This window comes from Aythya ferina, assembly GCF_964211825.1.
Source record: "Aythya ferina genome assembly, chromosome: 3".
Lineage (NCBI taxonomy): Eukaryota > Metazoa > Chordata > Aves > Anseriformes > Anatidae > Aythya > Aythya ferina.
The window spans coordinates 104,233,946-104,254,709 of record NC_140298.1 but is presented as its reverse complement, the minus strand read 5'-3'; the positions used below and the strand labels follow the sequence as shown (position 1 = coordinate 104,254,709).

At 45.4% G+C, this 20,764-nt stretch overlaps 1 long non-coding RNA gene across 1 annotated transcript in view; it reads right to left on the bottom strand.

Moving 5' to 3' along the window:
- The window catches only part of LOC311434905, a 28,912-nt gene extending 8,368 nt beyond the window's left edge, over positions 1 to 20,544 (bottom strand). Inside the window, exons 1-5 of the long non-coding RNA XR_014691816.1 lie at positions 20,466 to 20,544; positions 20,052 to 20,339; positions 19,215 to 19,339; positions 11,153 to 11,353; positions 2,533 to 2,636 (exon numbers count right to left, since the gene is read on the bottom strand). This is a non-coding gene — a long non-coding RNA (uncharacterized lncRNA). The remainder of the gene's footprint in view (positions 1 to 2,532; positions 2,637 to 11,152; positions 11,354 to 19,214; positions 19,340 to 20,051; positions 20,340 to 20,465) is intronic.
- Positions 20,545 to 20,764: the final 220 nt, after the last annotated feature.

The window sequence follows — 20,764 nt, the reverse complement described above, 5'->3', positions numbered from 1 at the left end:
ATGAGACACTTCACTGCACTCTGCAAGCCAACACCTCCACTAACACAAAAACCAAGGGCTCGCACAGCAGCTCACCAAAATATCTCCCCCCGGCTGGTATGTGCTTCTGCATTGCTGACCCAAGCTCACTTTTGACTTGAGAGCCCTGTGCTCTAAGATCCATTTCTACAAAACTCTCCGTTCACCTCAGCAGCTTTCAGGCAAGAAATATGTATTCCTCCAGCTATTGAAGTCCTGACTGAAAATCATGAAAAGCTTTGCTAACCAGAGAAGCAGCAGGGAAAGGTATATAGAGAAGAGAAATGAATTTCAGTAAAGATAAATTCTGTGCACCTTCAAGACAAAAACAGAAAGAGAAATAGATAAGTCTGAAAAAGAGACACAACCAGTGCAACAGTCTTGAAAGGAATGCAGGAATGGAGGCAAAAAACTTAGCATGAACTGGAGAAGCTGCAAGTGTGGGGATTAGCAATTATGTCTGAATCTCAACAAGGAGATAGTTTTCTAGAAAAACGGAGACAGAAACAAGTAGTGTAACTTAATTACAGTGCCCCATAAGCCAGCAACAGAATCAGGACTAGATCTTCCCAGTCTCAACCACTGCCATTCACGGTGAATCTGTTAAATTTGGAAGATGAACCCTAACCTTCTACTGCTATTGCCCAAACCAGAGACGCCTAAAACTGTCTTCACTGAAATTAGAAGAAATTTTATCACTGACTTCAGTGGGGACCCAAACTCCATCCCCAACACCTGCCTTGATGACAATAGATCCCCACTTGATCAGCTTATGTAAAATTGTGGTGTCTGAGTTGAACTTGTCATGAGAGGATGACCCCCCAAACCCTCATGGTCCAAGAACTAACATTTGCCTCCCTCTAGTAGCTACAACAGTGCTGAAAAAAAAAATTATCAGTGCTGAAGCTCAGCCCTCTCTACCTGCCAAAACCTAATTGTGGCTGGGGAAGTTGTGTCAAAGCCAGCACTCCCTTGAGTGCCCCGGGCAGGAAGCTCCAGAGGACACACAGAATCATTTAGGTTGGAAAAGACCTCTAAGATCATCAGGTCCAACCTCTAACCTAGAGCTGCCAAGTCCACCATTAAGCCTTGTCACTAAACTCTATATCTACATGTTTTCTGGATATCCCCAGGGATGGTGACTCATCTACTTCCCTGGGCAGCCTGTTCCAGTGCTTCACAAACCTTTCAGTAATGAAAAAACTCTGGATATTTTGTTTACAAATGTAGACCATTCATTTCATTCCAGCTGGGGAGGGAGGACGGAGGACTTCCCTCCAGGAGAGAAGTGGCAGTCTGGCTGGGGTGAAAAAAATGGAGCCAAGGTTTTACAACAGCCACATCCCCATCCATCTTCCAAAGACCCGCAAACGAAACAGTCTTTGAAGGGATCTGGAAATGATGCTCTCTTTCCCAGTACATGGAAGAAACAGCCATACTGAAATCAGTTGTTAGCAAATATCACTTTAATTAAAAAAAGGGATAAATGAAAACAAACAAAAAAAAATAGCATACAACTCTCACTTTTTTTTTTAAATAAAGTTTTGTGTGATGGCTTTGAAACTAAATCTAGAGTGTGTCTCTCATGCAGCTGAGAGGCTAACTATAAGATACCGAGACACTTGAAAGTCAGAAATGTAGGTGATGTTGATAACATCATCGTGCAGTGCAATAATAGTGTTCAGTCAATCAAGGTCTTTCATTTTTGGAACTGCCCCACATGAGTGTGACATTCATTAGTTCAAACCTGTATCGTGCTACGGCAATTTAAAAAAAGTCACTAAGAAGAGTATTAAAAATTGCATGAAGGAGTCTTTCCCTCAGGCATTTCTTTTCAAGGTCAGAAAGCCTTGTTCTTGTTTTTCTGCTGACATGAAAACATTCAGAGTGATGACGTGACATAAAGACCCCCACCTAATCCAGCTCTTTAATTCTGGAAAACCTTCATCTTGTTTCAGATATGACTGTCTGATCTCCACCAAACAAAGTGTGCCACGTTCCCTGACATACCTGCTATAGGATGTGCAGATAAAAAATGCACGGGGATGGGCCGAGCCTCATGAATAAATGCTGCTCGAAACTTTCCTTTACCCAAACCAGAAGAAAACGTTTCTGACAGTTGAAAGGTATGGTGAGTGTTGTATGTCTTAACTTTTCTCTTATTTTTCTCTTTGCTTGAAGCAATCAGTTCTATTCATTCATAGGTCCACCTCAAGCCTTGGTCCAAATATATTTTTATGCTAATTAGAACAAACATTTACCAAAATTTTCACTTTGAATGATTTCAGGACAAAATCTCCCTTAGTGCAACCTCGCTTGTGTGGGTGGATTTGCACTAGGGACAATGTGTGCCTGGATAAGCAAAGGGAAATTCAACATTTGCCAAAAAGTTGTGGATGTGTTAGACCAGTAACCCCAGTGCAAAGGGCTCTGCCTATCTTGAAAGACCCCACCAGTCCACCTGACCATGGTCTCCTGGGTCCCAAGTCCCCTGAAGAAGCCACACAACCCTACCTGTTTGATCTGCGGTGAGGAGGCCCCAAACCAGCATCAAACAGCATCCACTTCTGAGGATCCTTGGCAATGTCAAGAGGAGAAACAAGCCCGTTTGACTTCCCCTGTAAGAAAACACATGGCTATTCCCAGTGCACCACAAGGCTTTCAAAATATGGTGTACAGAGCTGCGCAGGGGTAATTGTATCAGCATTAAAAGCAGAGTCTGTTAATATTTTATGGCTTTCCTTTTTCCCCTCCAGCTTTTCTTGAAGCAAAAGAGGGCCTTTTTCCAGTTCAGGCATGCTTTTTTCAGCAACTGTTCAGTTTGCCAATGGCTGACCACATTTATCAAAATCACACAGCAGTGATGTATAACATTTTGAAAGTACCAATGTGATTTAGGTACTTAAATCCTCTTCTGTAATTATGATGAAGTTCTGCTTTGCCAATTTGTTAAAACGTACTTTGGAGTTCCTAGCATGAAGTCTCAGGACCAAAAAGAAAATAAAGATAGTCAAACAAACATGAGGCTGGCACAAATTCACTCCACCAGTTTTCACTTCCTCACAAAAATGTTGGTAGATTAACGTTATAACCACATCTGTAAGACTGAAGTTGGGTACCACCCGCCCAAACCACATCAAGTTTAATCCAGGAGCGGCGCTTGCTGAAACCAGCCTTAAAGCATGAAGCTGGTGTAGAAAAATGGTACCTGGCATTCTAACCTGAGCTCACTGAAAATCCCTTTTTGGTATCCCATAGGACTAAGGTCCCAATGCAGTCTTCTTTTCATGGAGGAATACCAGACTGACCTTCCCATACCTGCCAGGACATCGCTTCTTTGAGACAAGTGCACCTCTGTAAAAATCTGCTGGAGCTGGTGTTTGTGTTCACAGAGGGCTTCACGTCTCCAAGCGTGAAGACAGATGGCCCCTCACAGACTGCAAGTCTAAGCCTCATTTCTGTAGAAAGCCAGCCTAAACTCTTGTGTGGAACAGCCCAACCTGTGGAAGTTGAGAGAGAGAGAGAGGAGAGATGCAGCCACAGCAGTGCAGCAGGCAGCCAGGATAGGCCTGAGGAGCTCAGCCTCATTTTCCCATAAATTGACCCAGGTGGGCCGGAGAACTTCAGAGCCCTCACCCAAATTACAGCTGTATCCAGGCTTGGCTATCCCTAAGGACCCTAAGCAAGACCAAAAGGAGCCTCCTTTAAAATATGAGCAACTGCTATGGGCAAATCAGCCCATGGATATGTACACAGGCCCAAACTGCTGCATACAAGGCACATGGACCCCAAGCAACCCAGAGCCCACGAGGGCTCAAAGCAAGTCATCGAACATCCCACACCTGAGGAGGAAGAGCACGCAGGGCTGGCAGCTGAAGAGCAGCCTGACAGCACATAATGCTGTGCCACAGGAAGGCTTGGCACTGCACGGACGTAAGTCTCAGCTTTGTTTTGCTGAACACGTTCCAGCAAATCCATTTGCTCCTGTGCTAACGCTCCTGGTTTTCACTCTCTAATTTTACAAGGACTCTCGAACACAGATAGCCTCGGTATGGCGTATACGGAAGGTTTCAGTGTTGACCTTTAAAGCTAATGGCTTTGTCTACATTGGAGATGTTTGCACTTGTACTCTTAAAGCCAGGCCTCGGGTTGATAAGCGCTGCCAGCAAAGTCACTGGCACTCCTGGGAGGCCAACCAGGACTCCAGAGTTGTGAGCATGCAGGGGGTCAGCCATGGAGGCTGATCCGAGGGAGACGTCCTGCCCTGGAATCAGGATGCCATTCAGTAAAGTCAGGCGCTGCTGCTAGCTTTTGGGCACCAGCAGCATGTTTTTGGGTACAGTGGTATCTGCTGGAAGGCAGAAGGACTGAAGGACCTGCGCTGGCTTAGTGCTCCCAGTCACTCTCATAACCTTCCTCATAACCCTGATACGGTGCTGAAGTAAATAGATTTGCCTTTAGATATCTATATCAGTGTTGGGAAGTCTTCTTGGGTTGAGGTGCCATAACACTGCCATTGATTCCATCAGCATAATATCCAGTGGGACATTAATGCCTTTCTGTCCTGGTAGGGTCTCTAAGCACACGCTGCTGGGCACCAGGAACTGCTGCTCCAGGGAGCTTCCAACCTAGAAAGTCCACGCAAGAGGAAAACATTAAATGACTGCTCTGTCCACAGCCAGCCTGGATTCTGGGCACAGCTTCACAGCAGCACCAAGTTATGATCTTATCTGTGTGCCTTGCAGAATAACAGGCGTCATGAAAGCCCGTGTATTAGGTTTCTTCATATTTTAATAATCTTACGAGTAACATACAAATGCTAATACCCTCTGGTAGGCCAACATAGCCTCGGGTAGTGGGTGACTACATAGCTGACAGCAAACAGGGATTTTCAGTAGCTGAAAGGATGGAGAGAAATGCTCCTGAAGCAGAAAAGACTACTTCAAAGTCATGAAATGACAAAAGCAGAATGTGGGTCTCACTGTTAGGTATTTTCCTTCAGATTTTCATGCAGTTGGAAACCATTGTGTTACAAAAACCTGAGTTAGAGACAGACTCGGGACAGAAAACACTGAAAGTCTGCACAGAAAGACTTAGGAGCAACAAATACTTCATCAGACAAGAGGAAAGAAAAATAAAAGCCTTCTCCTTGAACTCTGGCTAGAGCAACTTGGATCCCAAAAGCCATTTTCAAGTAATTTCATGGAAATTTTTGTTGCCTCCAGTAAAGCAGACAGTGCAACCTGGAACAGCTAGTACACACTTGTCTATGATCTGCATCTAAGGAGGCGCACATAATTAGCTAATGAGTAGATGGCAATTAGAAGTTCTTACTTTAGTGCCAATACATGCCAGCAACTGGAGATAATAAGCAGCACAGAAACAAGCCAGAGCTGAATGAAAAAGGAGGTTCTGCTGCATTTCCAGCAGCTGTACAAAGAGGTCCACCCAATGCATCTCCAACACCAGTGTAGCCTCCAAACAGCACCAATCATACCATGGTAGAGCATGGAAAGGTGGACAGGAGAGCAACCCCAGGGACCTGCTGGTCTGCATCTCTCCTGGACATCCTCCAGGAGCTAAGGAATGCTGTGAAGTCGTGGTTGTGTGCCTCAAAACCAACTGCAGACTGCAAGGACTTCATGCACCCAGCATGGGACAAGCACCCAGCAGGGCAGTTATGATCAAGCCCCTACAAATACCTAACGGAGGTCTTGGACGTAGAACCAGAAGAGCAGAGCTTTGGCCCCCCAAAGAGCTCAGCAAACATCCACCCATTTCCAGCTTCACAGCTCCCAGTCAAACACGGACAGGCCCTGAAATGGGTGTCCACAACAACTGCAGACCTCGTGCAAGCGAAAGCTGGGAATGGCACCACGATATCGCAACTTTTCGCTTCACAGGCAGGCCACTATTCCCATTTAATTGCATCTGATAAGTGAGACATGCGGACCCCATGCTGCTTACAATTTGACATATCATTTTATTTATCAAAGCAGCTTCTGCAGTTCTACAAACGGATGGCGATCCATTATCATTTTGGAGGCATTATTATTCATGCAAACATGTCCCAGAACCCTGGACTTTTTTTTTTTTTTTTCCCCACATTCCTTTTACATTCAGATTGCAAATTCCCTATCTTGCCAATGAGATTTCCTCCTCCTCACCAACCCAAAATAAATTAGAGAACAAGCTGCTATCTCTAAAAGCTTTATAAATAAAACATACAGCGCACAGACACACACAAAGGCTACAATTTTAGAGTACTTTTGTATCCGGGATGGATTTGGAGATGTCATTGCAAATGCACAGATGCTGCCAGCCACGGGAGCTTAACAAGTGCGAGGCAGTTTGACATCCCATCGGATCGTGGCCTTTTGTGGCAGCTGAGGACAGAAAGCAGCACGCCAATTGCTTCTATCAGGAGAGAAAATAGCGGGAGCCACACAGGCGGATTCGACAGGGGGACAGAGCTAAAATTCTTCTCTCCTGGCTCACCTACGTGATTGTGACAGATTGAAAATATGAAAACTTTTCTGGAAGTGGCTAAATCGCATCATTCAAAGTAGTTAGTGGAAACATTTGCTTTCTTCTTTACTTCAAAAGGAAATATTTCTCCTTGAAAAAAAACAATCTGAGTGTTGTTTTAGCTTCTCTTTTCCAACAGAAACATGTGAAATATGAGGAAAGGACGAGAAAAAGAACGAGTTCCAGGACTAGGAAAGCCTGATTTCCTACTGCTGCTGATTTTTAACTAAATTCTAACAAAGCTGCTGCTTAGCTACTGTCCATCTGCTGAAGATGCCCTCCGGGGGTGTGTGCTGGGAGCTGGCCTGGCAGAGGGACAGGCTGCAGCAAGGCTTCCTTCGCACCGCTTTGTCTACCACAGCCCAAACACCAACTCAAAGCTTTTTGGGGCTTCCAACCCTCCAGACACTCAAGGCTGAGAAGGCAGAGGATGCTCCATCCTGGGATGCCCTCAGCCAGCTTTGGTCTTTGCATTCTCTCCCCTCCAACCACCCTGAGCATCCCTGAGGAGGGACACCGCTCTGCACGTCCCCTCCATGGAGTCTGGCACCACAAATCTCCCTCCATCCATCTAGCTCACGAAATAAGTCTCCAAACATCTGCCAAATTAGTTTCCAAATAACTGCCTTGCTTTCTAAGGGCTTAAGAGGGTCTTCAGGGATCAAACTGGTGGATCCACTAGCCAACACAGACCAGCGCCCATCAGACAGCATGCACAGAGGGAAGCATCTGGCCTTGCTGGCATTTCCTATGAAATGAGACACACGAGCTTTATATCATCTTTTTTTTTTTCTGCCCTGAAACAGGGGATTTCATCACCTGCGTGGGTGTCTGTGGTTTTTAGACTACACTAAGCTCCTGGCCTCGGAGAAGTCTCACAGACAGACGGTAAACAGAGCTAACAAACACCTTCCTCCACTCCTGCTTGATAGCTCCCATTTTCATCAAATTCCCCCTGCTCGTGGATTAAGGGAATGAATAAAGGACACCAAAATAACCTTCTGCACCACCACTTGGCACTTCTGCACCCTTCTCCCAGCCTGTTGCTCTCTGCAAACCAGAGAGCCCCAACCTCTCTTCACACAACCCCTCCTGGGATATCAGCCCTGGGGACTCGGCTCATCCTATTTGCTGTGATTTTGGTTACAGGGGGTGGTACAAAAAATGGGGTGATTTGGTAAATGGGGGGTGTCTGAATCCATCCCAGCTGGCTCTGGGCACCTACCTGATGGCAAGACTGTCACACGCACACACAGGTAGCTACAGCACTAGGGCACAGCACCAGAATCCAAGGCAAAGTGACAACAGGTGGGGAACAGAGAAAAGAAAAATCAAGCTGCCATTTTAGATACAATTTCAGTGATTCAGAGGAGTCATTTTAGTCAATCCACTGCCTAATGGGTTAGCTGCACTGGCACAAGGTCAAATCACAAATGTGTGAGAGCATTTCTCCATTTCAATTGTTCGTTTCTCCACTCCCGGCCCTCCATTTCAACTTGATGAGCAGCAATAAAAAGGAGAGGAAAAAAAAAAAATCAGCTTTCCAACTTTATTGGAGAGAAAGTTCTTTAAGAAACCACAGATGCCAAACATGCCTCCTCTCCATCACTCTCTCCTTGTCTCATACCAGCCCAGCTCCCCGGTCTGCTACAGCTGCCAGTCCTTGAGCTGTGAGAAATATTTTTAATAGGCATTACTGAATGTTATTGAGACACTGAAAAGCAACTGGAGATCAATTAAACAGCCTTATCCCTAAGCAGCAGCACACTGAAATGCAGGAAAGGCAAGTGACAACCACCAACAGGTCAACACAATGCAGCAGCTTCCCTTAAAACCGATCTACCCACAGAAATAAATCCAGCTGAGGTACAGCTAGGGTTTCATCTTATTTACAGCTGCTCTTCAGCATCAGCTGGCAGAAACAAGCTGATTAGGTGAAGGCAACAGAGGAACACGCATGAATTATTCAAACTCCTTGGTTATAGGTACCAAAGTACATCAAAATCTTCGCACCTTCCGAGTTCGTGAGAACACAAAGCAGAGCTTTTTGCCTCACATCCCTGTAGGGTGACGCGAGGCAGTGACTGAAGCAATAATTTGTGGTGTGCCCACATCTGCCCCTTTGGTCCCCTGACCATGCTGCCCTCGAGAGACCGTCCTTTGCTTTCAGAAGCCATCTGTAGCCATTCCTAGTCTTTGGGCAAAAGGCAGTTTATTAAAAGACATTGAAATGGCTATAAAAAAAAAAGGCTTGGAGGATCCCAGGTGTTATTCTTAGCTTTGACAGGCCTGTTGGGACACCTCTGGGCAGCACTCTGATGTGCACAAAGCATCAGATGAGACTTCCTTCCCTCCACTCCTGCCCTCTCCCCCTCTGGAGGCAGCATTTAGTGAGCATCTGTCCCAGCCATCCCGATTGTGATCTCCATGTGTCCTCCCAGCTGTTCCCACCAAACCCAAAGGCTGGATCTCTCTGAAGTATTTCGTGTGCTTGCTGACACTCAGGCAGTTGCTTTCAAAGGCAAACAGGATAACGTCCTCTGCCAAAACCATCTCACTGATGCTGTTATAGCTATCCTCGTGGACTGATCTTCCCTCCACTGGAGGCACCCTAAGAAGAGCTGGGACCAGAGACAAGGCTGTCTGTAATAAGGTTAGGTAAAACCCTGAGCTTGTTTTGACCATAGGGAAAATTTCAATCCAAGAGAATTTCATGGGTTTACTTTAGAAAACAACCTTTTCCACTTCCCAGGCAAAGTAGTTCTCCTTCACGCTGACTTTCATTCATTTTTTTTTTTATTATTTTTTTTTGTGACATGAAACTGAACAAGCTAGAGTTACTGGGACATAAGGCACGCGAAAATGAAGCCCAATTCAAATTCAGTTTTCATTTATACAGCTCTATCTTACTAAAGACTGTTGACCTTATTAAGAATATCAGTGTAACAACCCACTCCAGGAAAAAATATACATATGCATGTGTTAAACAATGCTTGAAAGAAGTATTAAATCAAATAATGACAGCTTGCTGCTTCTATCCTACCAGTCACGCACTGCTTGTTTCAGCATCTGTGTGTAATACAAGAGACTACCAAGGGTACATCTCATGCCCTCCTTATCTCTCCAGGGCAAACCTGTCTTTATGTAGATACCTTTATTGCAAGGACTTTTTATTCATTGCTTATGCAGCATCTAGCACGGTGATGCTTATGACAGAGCCCCAGGGCACTGCCACAAAGGAAAAAACGGACAGGAATTGCCATACAACTGGCCTGTAACACGTTATAATTTTCAGACTTTTAGCAGCATCCACCAGCTGATTCTTGGAAATTTTGGAATTTCTTTGCTGTCTAAAGGATGCAGCAATATGACTCATGGATCAGCTACTGCAAACCCAGAGCAAACCTGGGTTCAGATCAGAAGCTCCAGACCAGGCACCTACCAAGGACAAACTGGATTTATTTTCACCCAGGCAGCCTGCTCGGATGGCACCTGGGGTAAGGGCTTGGAGCAGACATTGCAGAAACAGCTGGATCAGAAGTCCAAATGTTCCCTAAACTGCATCTCAGAGCCTCACCTTTCACCTAGCCACATCCTGTGGTAGGAACCACTACCATTTCTGGTCCTCTTTCTCAGCATCTTAAGTAAATAGCTGAAATGAACTCAGTGCAACAAAAGGGATCCCTTGTTTGAGGCTGTCTTTGTGGATCTCATGACAAATGATACGGTTTCCTGATTACAGAAGGAAAAAAAGTTATTCAGTGCAGCTTACTCCACAGTGGCTAGATCAGTCACCAAAAAGGTCCTCAAAAGAATCTAAGTGGCCCCACCCACCAAGACAGAAACCAATGATCCTAGCATTAAATAGCATCAGTCCTGCCTTGCACACTACTTTTGTTAGGCTGACCTGCCACTTCTCATCTTAAACTAGGCATCATGGTCACAGTCTTGCTGCTGCACTTAACAAGCCCCCTTGCAGACATGGTCTGTGTGTGCACTTTGAGGCTCTGGAAATGTGGGGCTGAGTTTAGAGATGTGAAGTCTCTCAGTGGAAATTAGTCCACATTTCCCAGGACTAAAGGCAAACATGGATAAGGGTACCAAAAGGCCACTCATTATGTAGTCACAGCTTGAGTCTGAGCCTCTGATCGTGGCTCCAGGAGGTCACAAGCTTCCTTCCATGTCTCTGTAGCACCTCCCAAATGGGGCCCAGCTCCCTGCAGGCAGGCACAATTAAGCAGTACTCTCAGGAGGAACAAATCTCCCCTGACAAAGTACTGCTGTGTTCCTCTATATTACCTCCTTATCCGTGAATAAATGCAGCAGGCTTATCTTTGCTACTCTGTTTGCTTTAATAACTAGCACGGAGCCTGTATTTATTACCAAAATCCTGCTTTTAAATCTCACTCCCAGATAAAGCAGTAATGACAAGGCTGCTCTGCTCAGATAACCCAACAGCGACTCACCAAAGCAGATGCACAGAGGGCATGTTTGTATTTATTCAAACGGTGGAAAAGGCCACAATTCATCCCCAAAAGGCAAAGCAGCAGCTGGATTCTCACCGAGACTCAAAGTAACAGAAAGCAGGCTCACAACAGGTACTTACAGAAGGGTCTTAATAGAAGTTCAGGTGTGTATATCTCATTGTCCATACTGGAATGAAGTCTGGCAATCAGCAGAATGAGCTGCAGGCTTTTCTTTGCTGGGAAACTGCTTGTGGCTTGTGTCAGGGAGCAGTGTTCACACAATGATGTCCCCACGCCTCCTTCCAAACCCAAGGATGGTGATGTTGTCCGTAAGAGACATTCTGCTTGAGGAAAGACACAGGAAACTGGTGAGGAAGAAAGGGTTAACCAAGTGCCGAGTACACACACATGGATTGAAACACTCAAGCTTTCTACAGGCAGAGCCTCAACCGGCTTTGAAAGGGATTTAAAATCATCTTCTCTTGGCTCTAATGGCAATAACAGCAGAGACTGCCAGCCCCAGCTGCTCACCAGGTTATTTCTGCTGCTTCCTCACTGAGCAGAGCAGTCAGAAGGTCAAATCCTGCCTCGGACCACAGCCACCAGGTTAAATCAGGGCCAGCAAACCCCAGCAGCAGGCACACAAGTGGCACAGCTGCTCCCACGCTGTGCTGTCCACCCACAGCCATGGACTAGCAGCAGCCGCCTCTAGTGAACATCACCCTGTGCCGTTCCCTGAAGATGACCACTGCCTCCAAAGTGGTTTTAGTCAAGTGATTAAGTGGGATTAGCTAAAAAACAACAACAAAAAATAATAATTTAAAAAAAAAAGCAAATTTTTTCTGGCTCAATTTTGCTTTTTTCCCCCCAAACCAGCTCATTTAAACCACGTGGCTGCTGGACAACTGCACACAAAATTAGATGGACATATCTGGGAGGAGACCAGGGTCATGCAAGGAGCCTGAGGACAGCTGGAAGCACACCAGCCCCCGTCAGGGCTGGGGCCACAGGGGTCTCAGATGCAACGTAGTTGTGTTGGACGCTGTTAATTAATCCCAGTTTGTTTTGGCTTTCGTTGGTTTACGCTTAAACAGATTTAGGGGCAGACTGAATGAAAGAAGTGGGCTTGCACTTTGCAAGAGCTGGGCCATCCGCGTTGCTATTTTTAATTACAAACAACGCTAAAGAAACATTTCTCCCAGTTTTCTCATCGGTGCTAGTTTGGAAAAGAGTAGTTAGTGAAAAACAACTGCTTTATGAGACGGAGCATTTCTGGGGATTTGGATGCTCCTAGAAGCCCGGCTCGGTACACATTGGGCAGCGTGACCTAGAGATTGCAAGGAAGTGACAGTGCCTACTGAGGGCTCCTGGACAGCAGCACCACTGCTAAAATTAGAGCAGGGCTCTTTGTTTTAAAACAGCCAAAGCATTAGCTTTTAAGTAAATGTTCAGATGTTTAAAGCTCGTTCATACTATATTAGGAAAAGCAAGCAATTTCTGCGTAGGTGGTTCTGACAGAACCTGCACGTGCTGGATTTTCCAGATAAAGTCTGTAGCTGAATAAGTGATGAGAACAATTTAAGAAGTCAAACCTGGGTATCTGAGAGTTGAAAACTTGACTGAAATCCGGTCACACTACGGAGAGAAACTCGCCACCCGCACTCCTGTGCTAGCCTCTATCCAGGCTGTGGCAAAAACACAAGAGGCACCATCTGAGACAGCAGAAGACAACCTCCCCCCTAAAGAAACCTAAACCTAAGAGCCCGTTCAGATGTTCAGCTTTGTGTATTGGTAGAATCACTACAGTACACAATAAACTATATATATAATACCAATAAAGAAAGTGTTTGAAGGGGATAGGAAGCCAAAGCTTTGGTGTTTTGGATCATTTTGCACCAGCCCAGATCAAACTTTCTCTTCACACCCAGAGAAACAGCAAACCCCTGCAGGCTGTGGAGGCATCCAGCTTCTGCTCCAAGCTCCCGTGGTCCTGCAGGAGAGCTACCAGCTGCCTTCAACAGGGCGTCCCCATGGATGTTACACGTCACATCTACTCCATAAAGGTCTTTAGATTTTAGCTGAAAACTAGTTCTTCTTTAGGATGATCTAGCAAACATACAAAGGTAAGACTGTTGCAGGATTTAACTAATGTCATTTAGCTTCACCGTCACGTCCATCCCAACTGAACCCAGCCAGACCATTTCCTGAAGGACAAACCACCTCGGAGCCCATTTACTCTGCTAGCATCCTCCCACCTGAGAGCATTTCTTTCACACTGCAGAGTTATTTGCCAAAGGCACCACTTCACAGCACATGCCTTCACACCCGTGTGACACTCGTTACACAAAAAGACACGGGGACAATTTACAGGTCTAATCCTACCAGGTGAGGGAGTGTTGTGTTGTAAGCAAAATTCAATTAGGAGAACTTGCAAGATCAGCCTCTGTGCTTGTTAGCAGCCAGCACAGGGCAGCTATGTTTTTCTGCCTATTGACTGAGCAATCGAAAGGCAACTGCTGCATGCAGCCAGAGCAGCATCCAAATTGCTGTACGGTTTGGGAATGGGGGAGGCTTCCAGATGTAATCAGCCTGAAGGGGCTTGGTCTACCTGATTACGAGGCTCCAAGTTTGCAGACAAAACTTTTATCGTTGCCCTTATAAGAAATCTTTCATACGTGACATTTTGTTTGCTTCTAACAATAAATAACTTAACCATCGATGTTTGCAGCTCACAGCTGTAGGCTGCTTGCCAGGATTTAGCTGCTATGGCTGTGGCTAAGAAAAGAGCTCCGATAGAAACCATCTACAGCAAAATGTAGATGTATACTTACACTGACCTTCCCTGCTATTGCTTGGGCATCGATAAAAGTCATTAGGATCTGACAGCTCTGATGGCAAATGCTCTAGTTTACAATAAAACTTGGTGCCATGCTGCCAGAAAACTTCAGAATATAAGTAACTGAGGAAATAGACACAGGATAGTTTGAGACTATGGAGAAGGGGCTTGTGGGTTACAGGGAGAGCACCAGGCAAGACAGGAAGGCAGAAGCAGAGTAGCTAGAAACCTCACCGAGTCTTTTCCAGGCTAGGTTTTGTTGTTCCCAGCCCTGGGCTTCTCCACGGGCAGGAGCCAGCAGATTAAGACCTCAGCCATTATGAAGATCTGCATCACGTCAGAAGCAGTCGGTGCCCTGACGATGATGTATTCAGCACAAGCTGACAGCCAGCACTAAACGACAGCAGCGATTTCCAGCAGGACCAGAGTCTGCAAACGGTGTAAGATAGAGACACCATCAACAAGACAGCCTTGACCTTGGCCTCTTTGGAGGAAGTGAATTACATTTGGGCTACGAAATTCATGTTAACCCAGGTGCTTTCATCTTCTACAAGGAGGAATTGAGGAAAGATGCCCTGTTAGGTGGTGGCTGCACAAGTAACAACATACACAAATCCCAACTCCACATCCACAGGATAAAACTCATCCTCCCCTGGGCTTCCAACTTACCTAGCAAAACCAATTAAACATCAGCTGCCCGTACCTGTTTGCAGACAGTGAAGTTATTTACAGAGTAAGCTACTCTGTGGATAGTATTTAAGCACCTCTCTCTCTATCTACTTAACTCTTTAATCTGATGCAATGAACAGGTGAGGTTGCTTCCTCCTTTTTTTGTTCATTTCCTTCTGGTAATTAACTATCTCAGCCTTTTCCAGTAGCACGAGAAACACTACTTCCCATTGAAACTACCAAGATTCGACAACAGAAATCACCATCTCCTGCTGGAATTATACAGGCTCCAGGGAGATGATCTGGATAAAACACCTTCCTCTGAAATCCTGCCCTTTGTTACAGCTTAGCTTTTTTTGGAGGGCAGGGGTTGAAGGAATGAGTTTAAAATGCAAAGGATTATTTACACATTCCATCCATCAAAAAAAAAAAAAAAAAAAAAAAAAAAAGAAAATACAATCAGCAAACACCAAGTACTTCTCTGCAGGTCGATAGCCAGTAAAACAATCTGAGAGTCCCTGACCTTAGCTGAGCGACCTCCCAGATGATGGATGCTCCCAGGTTCTGACATTTGACCCGTGGTGCAGTCAAGAGCATGCCCACCCCCAAAACCAGCAACCGCAGCCAGAATTGGATTTAAACCCAGAGGCAGGGAACCAGACTTCATTGATCTGATCTGGAATTCAGTGGCTCAGTGGGGAGCCCAGAAACCTGAAATTATGGCCTGACTATGAAATCCTCCTCTTCTGTTACTTCTGACAGTGTCCCTTACAAAAAAGGGAGTATACTACTTTTAATCTGGTGCCTGCCTCTGCAGCTTTCATTAGAAAGCCTCACATGAATGATTAGCCTGTAAATATGCAATTAAATTTGAATTGCTGCTGTTCCAGTTAGTGAATTTACCAATATTTGTTAGAACTTTATTCTTCCACTCCTGGTCATTAACGGTACCCAAATGTCAAGCAAAACCATCTTGGTGTATATGATCTTTTGGCAGCCCAAATTTATTCGTTGAGCAAAGGTCAGGAATTTGCTTAATTACAAACACGACTGTTTAGAGCAACTTCGTACAAGTTAGAGAAAGCTGCACTCAATTTGTTCAGCGCAGCGTCCTAGAAGTTCCCATGGAAAAAAATATTGTGCCAGGCACATTAAGTGCAAATTGCATTATAAATTCACTTATAATTAAAATTGCCATTTCTGTGCCTCCTGCCAGACCCCACACTCTGCTGAACAGACACCGCTGAATCCTTGCTGTTTCCATGGCATTGTTACCCTTCATAACAGTTAGGTCCCTGCACACCCCTGGGAAACAGCTCATTACGGGCCGTGGTAGCCCCAATCACTGCATCAGCACAGGAACTCGGGTAAATCATTCAAAAATAAAAGGAGGAAAGATAGACGTGCTCTAAACCAGCGCATCACAGGGAAGACACCTCAATGCCAAGCTTGGCTCTGCAGTGAAACATTTATCATCGTAAATACAGACCCGGGAGCCCTCGGAGCCTGTGCTTGTCCCTCTGGGCGTGATACATGGCCCAAGGTTGTTCATCTGCAATGAGTTTCCCTCAGTCATTGCCCCCCCCCAGCACAATATTTATGGCCCAAGCCCTGTGGGACAGCACTGGCATCACTCCTTCACAACAGCACCTCGCCTGGGGTCCTGCTGGGCCAGGACACAGGTATAAGCTTTCCTGGTGAATCCGCAGCTTAAAGCAAGGTTATGATACCCTTGGTTAAAAGGGCAAGAGAAGTGCAACTTAATTACCCGGTATTATAAGGCAGCTATTCTGAGAGGCTGCAGGAGGAAATTGGCACCGTTCTGATGGAATATTCCACGTGGTTCACAGCAATTTCATGCCACCTCGGAGAAGACAGGCAGTTATCTGTATCTGTCGAAAGGTAATTGTGACATGCAAAGTGTTGTTCTTCCCTTACATAAAATATAACCCTATATTTTCAGGCTATATACCTTATATTTTTAGAAGGGAAAGAAGCAAAGCAAGAAAAAAAAAAATAAAGTTAAGCTGGAAACAAATTGGACGCAATTCAAAAGGACAGTGGAAAAATACAGGATGAGAAGGCGAGGGTGAGCAGCAAGCAAGCAGAGAAGGAACAGGACATTGCTGTGCACAACTAGTGGTGTGCAAGCTCACAGTGCAAAACAAGCAAACATCCAACCATGAGTAAATACCTGGGAGTGAAGAAGGTAAAAGGTACCAAGACATTGCCAGGGCTTCTCAGCTTTAAGTCCCCAGCAGAACATCCCCATGTAGCCATGGGCACCATTTTTCAGGTGTGGGCAAACAGATGAAAACCCAGAGGAGAGAAAAGGGCATGATCCATGACCCAGAAAATCCAGCTTCAGAGGGGAGACTGGATTAACTGAGGGCTAGTTAGGCAAGGGGAAAGAACTGAGGAGATGCTTTAACTCTAAAGATGTAAAAAGTGGCCAAAAGCTGCCTCTCTGGCAGCTGAACACAGGGAAAATCCAAGAGGTTTAAACCAGGAAGCTTAGGGTAGGTGTGAAGAATTTACTAGGAAGATCTTTAATAGGAAATCTTCACTAGAAGATCTGGAACAGGTTGCACAGGTAAGGTGTAAAGTCCTTGGGTAATGTATGTAAAGGAGATTCAGGCATGGTTCACCCTGCCCCGGGACAGGGATGGCCTCTGACTGCTGCAGATCCCTGGGGCAGCCTGGTTTGTGTCCACAGCCATGTACAGTGACCCTGTGCCCCTGGAAGGAAGCAGAACTGTGCCTGCTCTGAACCACCTCTCTGTTGGGATATCCAAAGCCTGAGCAGTTCTCATCATCCTCCAAAAAGTACTCAGGACCATGTGAGGATGGGCTTCGCCTGGCTGACCAGGATAGGGCAGCAGTCACTTGAGGGGACATCCAAGGGGCCTGGAAGAGATGCTCCTTTTGCCTGATTGGGCTGCAGGAGAGCCACTGGCCCATTTCTCAGCACCAACAGCGGCCACATCTGATCTCACCAGCGTGTTCACTCATTTATTTATTCATTGGAACAAAATTAGCAACCCACAGAAGGAGTATGAGCAGAAAGAAGCCAACAGCACTGGAAGGGAAGCTCAGCTTGGTTGGGTGCTATCAGGGCAGCAGGTGTAGCTCTGGGTTGCAGAGGCCCCAGAGGGGACAGGAAGATAACTAAAGCAACACTCGTTACCTTTAATAATGAACAAGACCAAAAAAATACAACTAGAACTTGCAAAACAGTCACTGCTTACTTAAAATGCCAACCACATGCCCAAAACAGAAATACCCAACCTCTGCCTGGAAAGTCTGTAAGCACTCTTTCCCAGCAGTGCTTGTTGTCTACCCCATGGAAGTTTTCCACTGAGGAGATTTGCACCAAAACAAGAAATACCCTTCTAAGGTTTTCCAGAACAGATATGCCCAGAAAGACACTTTATAAGCGCTGGTAAATTCAGGCCTTCACTAAAGCAAGGGGTACAGGTGCAATACTTCAGAAGGGACCAAGAACCAGAAAGCCCATCAGTTCCTTCAACATTCTCCATTTTTGTAGCAGTAGAGTACATCTGGACTTCAAAATTATGGTTTAGCACATAGAAAATACACTTCCCTGTTGCTGTTTTGCTGTTGTTTTTTCTTTTTACTATCAGCCATTTGACATCCCCTTGCCAGCAAGAAAAACTGGCCACATGCTGAGCCTGTTTCCTTGAGGAGCCTACCTCCCAAAAGGAAGCCAGGTGAAGCAGGAGGCAGACGTGGCTGGTTATACACCAGCGCCTGCAAACCCGGGAGCACGCCTGTCTGTGCGAGCCTCTGTCGCAGCAGTGAAAGACCCAATTATGCTCGTCAGTTTTTAATTAGGAAATGACGTGTGATTTACAAGGCTTAGTGCAGTGCGATATTTTAACAAGCCAGGATTGACGTTTCAGAATCACATTACAGTAACTTTTTCTTCCCCTTCCCCCTGAGTCATTCAAGCAAGTAGTTCAGACAAAAGAGAAAAAGTTGTATTGTGTTTTGTTTCGTTTTGTTTTTTCCTGGGTTTTAATCCTAACCAGAGCTGCTTCACAGAGAGGCACCTGCTCTCACCAGATGAGGCAAGACAAATTAAGCCACCATCGGCCATGGGAAGGCCAGCAAGGTTACAACATATTTGGGAATTCCCAGAGGAGACTGGGGTACACACAGTGCTGGCAGTAGGTACTCTGTCAGGTACCCTAACACGCAAAACTAAAGGTATGGAGTGATAACCTGCTGTTATGACACATACCACACATACCAGGGTTTTAAGGAAAACTGTGAAGAAGAAGAATAAAAGTAATTAAGATTCCAGCTGGAAACTTTGCTAGCAAGAACAACGCAGTTCCAAAACCAAGAGTACTGAAAGATTCATGCTATCCTTGTCGGGGAGAAATACAGAAAGAAAAGGACGGGTATGTTTTAGACTCAAAAGTAGAAGTCAAAGTACGGCTTTAAATGAATAGCAGAGATGCCTCTTCACAGATTTTGAATGGATACAAGCAGGCTAGGAATGAAAACAGCAATTCTAGGCATACCACAGCATTGCTCATGAAAACTCACACCTGAATACATCTGTTACAAGCAGCCTGACCACCAGTTTCAGCTGGAAGGCAATCACTTCCCCCAGCACAACACCTCCACGTAACAAGACGAGTGTAAACCTAAGTGATGTGTAGACAAACCGTGATCCTTGGTTGGGTGCAGCCTGAGGAACCTCCTGGATCAAAGCCTCGATGAATTTCACAGCCCCGGAGTGTGACAGAGGGAATTAAGTAAGCATCTGAAGGGAACATGCCCAACAACCTGCCTACAGGAATGAAAAGCAACCATTAAGGGGTAGCAGCTAAAACAGAAATTGCATTGCTAGAAGCCATACTTCAACATAATCATTATATTTATGTACTTTAAAATCTTGCTGTTAAGGCTTTAATCAGACTACTCACTTGAAATAACTGCTAAATCCTACACTTTCAAAACCAGATTTTTTCCATCTACATCTACGCAAAATGATCAGAATATAAAGGTTTCCCCACCATGGGATTTAACTATTTCCTGATGAAGACAACTTGCAGAATCTGAAATAAATTATTCCTGCAGTGCAACTAAAAATGCTGCCTGATGGACTGAAAGCACCGCAATATCAGTACATGACAACACACCATTAAATCGCACCATCCTCAGAACCTGCAGCTCCCAGGTTCGCATTCAGAATCTGAGCCCAGGTAATTCAAATCTTGCCCCCTCCTTAAACTGAATAAAACATGACCTGTGTTTCTGTTCTGCATATTTCATTCACTGTAGCTCGCTTCCGTGCAACTCTCAACAGCAAATCCTGTGAAACATAGGGGGAAGACTGCACAATAGGTCTTCCAGGGTGACTTGACTTTTGCTTAAAACATGTTTTATGTCCTTCCCGAGCACAGTTTTCCAAGGACAACACCATTAGTGATGTGATAAAGCACTGACTGCCCACATGGGGAAGGCTTTGAATAAGACAAGCACCATGTAAGGGCACATACCTTAAGTGTTCCCACCTTTCCCAGCCATGGGGGAAGGAAGAGGTCTTCTATACAGCAAGAACTGGAAGCTGCATCAGGAATAAGAGCCTTGTCCAGTTTCTTCATCTGTCTCAGGCACTCAAGCTGGCATCTGGATTTGGTTGCTTGAATTAACTCCTGTGTCCCTCTGAGCTTCCTTCCAAGTAGCCAAGCCACAAAGTACACCTCACAAACCTTACACAGGTGATGAAGAGCACAGTCCCCAACTTTCAGTTGCTCATGGGAGCTGGCAGCACTCGATTATTTAACCTACAAGGGAAAAATTTTGTCCCACAGAGAACAATTCCTTGGAGCACATCACCTGCACCCCATACTGAGAGCAGGCAGCCTGAGGCAGGGGGGAAGAAGAGTGAGACACCTCATGTGGAGACCCACCAGGACCTGCTTGTTGCTGCTGCATCCAGCCCTGCACGCCTGGAGGAAAACTTGCAGGTTTGGTCTTTTAATCTATGAGGGAAGCATGTTAATTCTGTAAGAGAGAAGAAAAGATGTGCTTGATTGGATTTTTGACTCCCACCCAAAGGAAGGCTGCACATCACCATTCTGTTCCTTCACAAATCTAAGCATCTGCTTACCAAGAGCTTCAACTCTTCACCCTTCAAAGAAGTCATCATAAGGAACAGGCTGATAAATTTGCTGCATTTGATTCTTAGATGAAGGTTCTAGTCAGAGAC